Source organism: Sinocyclocheilus anshuiensis, unplaced genomic scaffold, assembly GCF_001515605.1.
Source record: "Sinocyclocheilus anshuiensis isolate Anshui unplaced genomic scaffold, SAMN03320099.WGS_v1.1 scaffold106, whole genome shotgun sequence".
Classification (NCBI taxonomy): domain Eukaryota; kingdom Metazoa; phylum Chordata; class Actinopteri; order Cypriniformes; family Cyprinidae; genus Sinocyclocheilus; species Sinocyclocheilus anshuiensis.
Genome location: NW_015542347.1, coordinates 1,210,551 through 1,217,708, shown reverse-complemented (window position 1 = coordinate 1,217,708; position 7,158 = coordinate 1,210,551).

Below are 7,158 nucleotides of genomic sequence, written 5' to 3'. Positions count from 1 at the left end.
ACAATAATGTACAGTATGTGGAAAATAATGTGTTTTTTGAACCTTAAACCACATAAACACATTGCATTACACCAAGTACACAAAATAATGTCATATGTCCCCTTTAAATATATACATAATTTAAAATATATCGAAAATAAGATAAAAACTTTTGAAGAAAGAAAATAATGAAATGAATGCTCTCATAAATAAAGAATTTTATCTCTTTAAAAAATTATATAAAAAATTATATTCAAATTATATTATCATTACATCTTGCTCTTGTTCTGGGTCTTGTGTCGGTGTGGGTCAGGGTTTTAAAGGATCTGGTTTTGGTCTGATATTGGTCTTGGTCTGGGTCTTATGGGCTGTCTTGAAGGGTCTAGTAAGCAATTTCGTTAGAGACTGCATCTTTTCACAGCTGAAATCTGTACTGGCACCTGCCTGGCAGTGCTCAGTTTGTACATGAGTCAGTAGTCATTATTCACCTCAGATCATAACACTGCTTCAATGAAAGTGTGAATGACTTTCTAGTGCATGAGCCTCTACACTCAGCTGTCAATTGGCCTACTGTAAACTTTCAACTCTGACCTACATGTTTTAAACGTGCATGACGTGCTAGAATTCAGATTACTGGTGGTGTTGCTATGTTGTTTGTAAAGCCGGAAACGTGAACAAAGTGATAGTGAATATAGGTCACAAATGAGGTATGTTTTGTACTGATAACAAATGAGGGTTAATGGAACCACAAAGCTACAAGGGTTAAAACTCATGGAAGCAGAAAACCTGTGTTTACAATACAAACATAATCAGTGAATCAGAATTATTTTAGCAGTGAGTCATTTATGAGTTTATTTGACAACAGTAGGCCTAGTGACAGAGCGTGTTTTTACCAATGCGTGAGCAAGACAGCCAAATTAGGGAGATGAGCAGTGAAAAGAAGTAAAGGTGAAAGGAGCGAGCAGATAAAGCGGTAAATGCAGATCAACAAAGCCACCTGCTGAAAAAAGATTCTGTTTGTTTTTGAGTCATATTTTCTAGGTTACACACTGTTTGCAGGACATAATCACTTTACCAACCCTCCATTCAGGGTCAGTCAGAGCGCAGTGTTATTTACAATAACACGACCATGTGTCATTGCACACAGGATCGGTTACGAGGTATTCATTCACAGTGTTGTACTGTAAATAGCTAGTGGCTGTGATTTTATTTTTAAAAAATATGTGATAAACGACAGCATGTCACAGATATTGTTAATAATTTAAGTGGGTATTTCAAAAGAGAGGCAAAAGCTTTTTTTGTACTTTTGATCAGAAGCTGCAATGTACAATATGGACATACTGACAGCATCTAAAACATATGTAGTGTTATGTTTTTACAGCTACGGAAGTTTAAAATGCTTCTATCTTAAAATGCCCATATATTATATAAGCGACTATACATATTAAATTTTTTTTTTTTACATTTTGCCATTGTAATTTTTTTAATCTCACAATGTGAATTCCCGTTTTTTTCTGTTTTATTGATTGATTGACTGATTGATTGATTGATTGATTGATTTGATTGATTGAGGTAGAAACAGCATCTCACAGATATTGGAAAACTGAAATCCTCCCTGGTGGTGTACAATAGCTTTATGAGATTGAGATGAAGATCGAATTTGAATTTGAGTCTGTTCCTCATGCACACACAAACATAATGACATTCTGACAATTTGCACAGTGCACAAATAAAATGGACTACATTTATTATCCCTTATGGTGCATTTGTATTATGTGTACTCTATATGTAATCCTTTGAAACGAGCCAACAGCACTAAATAAATGTTATTGAAATCATAATCTCAATGATCATAAATGCAATAGAATCAACCGTTTAATTCCATGAATTAAATATTCATAGAGTAATTAAGGATTTATAAACATTTGTGCATCTGTAAATTATTTACGTTTTAGATGCTGTCAATACATCAGGATTGTGTTTTGTAAACGTAAGTAAAAAATATTTGTGGTAAAACCATATTTTTGTAAAAATTAATGAGATGAGATCTTGTTGAAAATATTGAGGTGGTGTTGTATCATAGCATTCTTCTTTCTGTTTGTGAACACGATAGCTCCGTTACCTCTCATACTTATAGACAGTATTTATCTTTGTCCAGCCATTGTAAAAAACCCATAATTTTCTTTCTGCCTTTGTGGCGTATGAAGAGGCCTCCATCATTGTCTCTCATTGCACATGAACCTCAAGTGCTCCCCATGAGAAAGTCTGAACACTCAAGTATGTCACGGTCTCTTTGAAATCGGGCAATGAAGGGTCTCCTCGTGCTTTTAACGTTCTTCAGGCAGGTCGGTCAGAAACAACACCGGGCTGTTTCCTTTGAAGGTGGATTCTTTACCTGAGTCAGTGGTTTCCAAGGCAGCTGAGATATCACCCGTGGCATGAATAGATGGAGGACAGATACTTAGTGTGAATAATACAGTGTGTTTCATTTCAGCTTGGTATCTGGCATTATGAATGAGTGTGCATTAGTCTGGAGGTTTGGGTCCTGAACAGAGCTGCTAAGATGAATCATGAGTCTTCTAAAAGCCGTTGCGACTGCTTTGTCTATTTGCATAACATAATTCATTAGAGAATTGTGAATTTGCTCCCAAAAGGGCAAAAATTAATTAATCATTGAATAAATGAAAGAAAAAACAGAGAACATCCAGTAACTATAAATATATATATATATATATTATTCCAGTGAATATTTTTCTCTGTGTGTATTAGTGAAAGTCAATTTTGTGTAGGCACAAGCTATTGAACAGTTCACTGAACCAGTTTAGCATAATTAGGATAGTATTATACATTGTTTTAATATTTTTATTTTTTATTTTTATATTTTCTGTTTACATTGTAATTTTAAAGTTTTAGCAATTTTGTGTTTTTTTTTTACATTTTTTTTATATATCTCTACATAGTTTTAATATTTTTTTTTCCAGTTTTAGTTTTAGTAAATATAGTACATAAAAATGAAAAACATTTTTTAATAAAATTGAAATAAAAAAATAGAAAATAGAAAAAATTAAAAAATATATATATATATATTATTCCAGTGAATATTTTTCTCTGTGTGTATTAGTGAAAGTCAATTTTGTGTAGGCACAAGCTATTGAACAGTTCACTGAACCAGTTTAGCATAATTAGGATAGTATTATACATTGTTTTAATATTTTTATTTTTTATTTTTATATTTTCTGTTTACATTGTAATTTTAAAGTTTTAGCAATTTTGTGTTTTTTTTTTACATTTTTTTTATATATCTCTACATAGTTTTAATATTTTTTTTTCCAGTGTTAGTTTTAGTAAATATAGTACATAAAAATGAAAAACATTTTTTAATAAAATTGAAATAAAAAAATAGAAAATAGAAAAAATTAAAAATAGATTTTTATAAAGAAAATTCTGCTGCGATCTCAAAACTCTGGCCATTTGATAATACCTAGAATATTAAAATTAACTGTGGGCGGCAGATCATTTTCCTATTTAGCACCCAGATTCTGGAACAATCTACCTTGCATTGTTCGGGAGGCAGACACACTCTGTCAGTTTAAATCTAGATTAAAGACCCATCTCTTTGACCTGGCTTACACATAACACACTATCACATTTCTATAATTTAAATCCATTAAAGGTGCTGTATTACTGAAGTCAACGGAAACCGAGAACACAACACCTAATGTACTTGTTACATCATAAGAAGAATGGCATCTACGCTAATATTAGTCTGTTTTATTCTAATTCTGAGGTCACCATAGCCACCCAGATCCAGTCCGTATCCAGTCCAGATGGTGGAGCAGCACCTAGAGACGACCTCCACAGCCCCGAATGTCAGCGGAGACCATGTCAACTAGACAAACCTTAGAGACAGATCCCCAGTGAAGACCTTGTCGAGTTCTCTGCTCAAAGACAAGTTCTCTGCTCAATCTGACTTGCATTGCAGCCTGGAATTAAAGCACACCATGCTGGTTTCGTCTGGTCAGAGGAGAACTGGCCCCCCGAATGAGCCTGGTTTCTCCCAAGTTTTTTTTTTCTCCATTTCTGTCACCGATGGGCCTGTTTGACAAAAAATGTGTATTGTATAAAGCTCTATTAGTGCTGTCAAACGATTAATCGCATCCAAAATAAAAGTTTTTGTTTACATTATATATGTATGTGTACTGTGTATATTTATTATGTATATATAAATACACACACATACAGTATATATTTTGAAAATATTTATGTTTATACATTTATATATTCATATTCTTATAATTTATATTATATATAAATATATTTAATATATAAACATAACATATTTTTCTTAAATATACATGCATGTGTTTGTATTTATGTATACATAATAAATATACACAGTATACACACATTATGTAAACAAAAACTATTATTTTGGACGCGATTAATCATTTGACAGCACTAAGCTCTATATAAATAAAGGTAAGATATAAATATAGGGAGCTAGATAGAAAGAAGACTAGAAGATTATTTAAGAATTCAAAGATAGAAGATTATTGACGATACAAGAAGATTATTTATGAAATAAAAAGAGCATTTTGATTGGGAGTTGATGATTAATTGCATTTGTTTTGGATAAACTCTATTCACATGCACAGCTGTCTTCTTCATTAAGAATCTATATCCTGAGCCATTGAGCCTTATCTAGTGCCTGTGGGTGTGCGAAGCAATCATGTTTCACTGTTTTATGTTCTTTATGTGAGGCAGGAGCACCTGTTACTTTCTGTCTCAGAGAGAACAGGAAGTCCCCACGACCTCAAAGAGGTTCTTAATGTACTGCCAGACATAATGTTAAATACTGGACAATCTTTCTGTGAGTGAAAGAGCTCTCTCTTCCTTTAACCCTGTATATAATTTTTTTTTCAGATTATGCTTTGTTTTTTAATATGTTAGGATGACATCTAGATGTGTTTATAGTATGTACTTAAGTGTTTAGTTTACATTTTCTTGTTTTATGCTGATGCAGGCCAAGCACACTTTTTACTGTTAGCACATACAGGTATCTCAGTATTGCATCATGGGTATTTACCGTGACAGTGCACATTTACACCCAATATCCCTCAGGATTTCTTCCATACATCCTGTAAAGCTCTTTTTAAAGCAGGCAGTAACCCTGAGAAAGAGAGTGAGAGTGACAAGGAAACTGTTCTCCCACTTAATTGGTGTGAAAGCTTTATGACGGGGCAGATAAGATCATGCCTCCACTCACCCGTTTCCCCTGATGGCACTGAAGCGTTTGACCATGCTGGTTTCGTCTGGTCAGAGGAGAACTGGCCCCCCGAATGAGCCTGGTTTCTCCCAAGTTTTTTTTTTCTCCATTTCTGTCACCGATGGGCCTGTTTGACAAAAAATGTGTATTGTATAAAGCACTGTTCTCCCACTTAATTGGTGTGAAAGCTTTATGACGGGGCAGATAAGATCATGCCTCCACTCACCCGTTTCCCCTGATGGCACTGAAGCGTTTGAGGCACATTTCAAAGCCGTTCTCAGAAGGGTCAGGAAACAGGGCCTCTCTCGCCACTGCAGATTTAAGAGTGTCCTGTTGCTTCAGCCCCTCTCGTTCCTGGAATAACAGCCGTTCGTCAAAGTGTGAGGCCTAAACGTGCAAGAGATATAGTGAGAGAGACAGAGATGGTGAGGTGAGGGGGGAAGCTGTCACTTTAAAAAACCGTGGCCTTTATGTTCAGACAGAGGTGGAGCCCGTGAAGAAAGTGAGTGAAAGAGAGAGGGGAACACATTAAAAGATTAATATCCGAGCTGAAAACCAAGGAGCTCCACAAAAGGTTTCCACAGCCCAAAGAACAAGGGCAGGAGCCCAACAATGAAAAATGTATAAGAGGATACCAGCCAATGATCTGAATTTAAGATGAGCCGGCAGAACTCAAATGGCATTTATCACACTTTTGGGGACTTTACTTGCCAAAGGTGACCCAGATATTACAATATATAGGAACTTATTTTTATGTAACAAATTAATGTCTAAGATATTTGATGTCATACTGTTGATTCTGATCAGTCAGTCAGTTTCATGTGTCTCATTTTTATTAAAGAGTTAGTTCACCCAAAAATGAAAATTCTGTCATTAATTACTCACGCTCATGTCGTTTCAAACCCGTAAGACCTTCGTTCATCTTCGGAACACAAATTAAGATATTTTTGATGCATTCCGACAGCTTTCTGACCCTCCCATAGACAGCAAGGGTCCTTACACGATCAACGTCCAGAAACGAAGCAAAGAGATCGGTAAAATAATCCATGTGACATCAGGGGTTCAACCGTAATTTTACGAAGCTACGAGAATATGTTTTGTGTAGAATTAAACTGAAATATAATCAAATATTGGTTATTTAATATTTAAAATAAAATAAGTGGAATAAGAATATTGCATTTTTAAACTCAATAAACAAATATTTATTGTACTTTTTTATTTATACATATATTAGCGAGTCACAACCCCGTCTGATTAATTTGTGTGTATTAATTACCAGCTGACTGTACAATATACCTTATGATAGATTGTTGCTGTATGTAAAGGTGATACATAATGTAGCAGTTCACCTATCAAACTTAGTGTTAGATTGTCAACAAACAAGCGTATGTTTGCAGAACTTCATCTACTATCTAAATATAAAAGTAATGTTGCAGTCTTGTCAAAATTGGGATATGGCATAAGAGTACTATTAAATAATGTCAGTGCACAACTAATTTAAAGATGGTAAGGTGTGATAAAGCTAAGGATGCAAAAATGCATGTTAAAATCTCCAGTGCAGAATGTACTCTAAAATCACTTTTAAAGCACATTATTTTTCATTTTACAGATTTATGAGATACTATAATTTCAGTTTCCCCAGAGACTTAATCCAGATGGGTTACAAACAAAAATGAATGCACAGTCATGAACATAAATCAAAACAAAAACAATGCTGTCGCGTGATCATGGCCAAATAGGGGCACATTGCGCAACGCAGGGCATCATAAACCGATACAGGCAGGAGTATACTGTAGTTAAATCTGAGAAACACACAGTAACACACTAACCCAATGAACTGCTCTAACACAAACAACACACACACACACACACACACACACACACACACACACACACACACACACACACACACA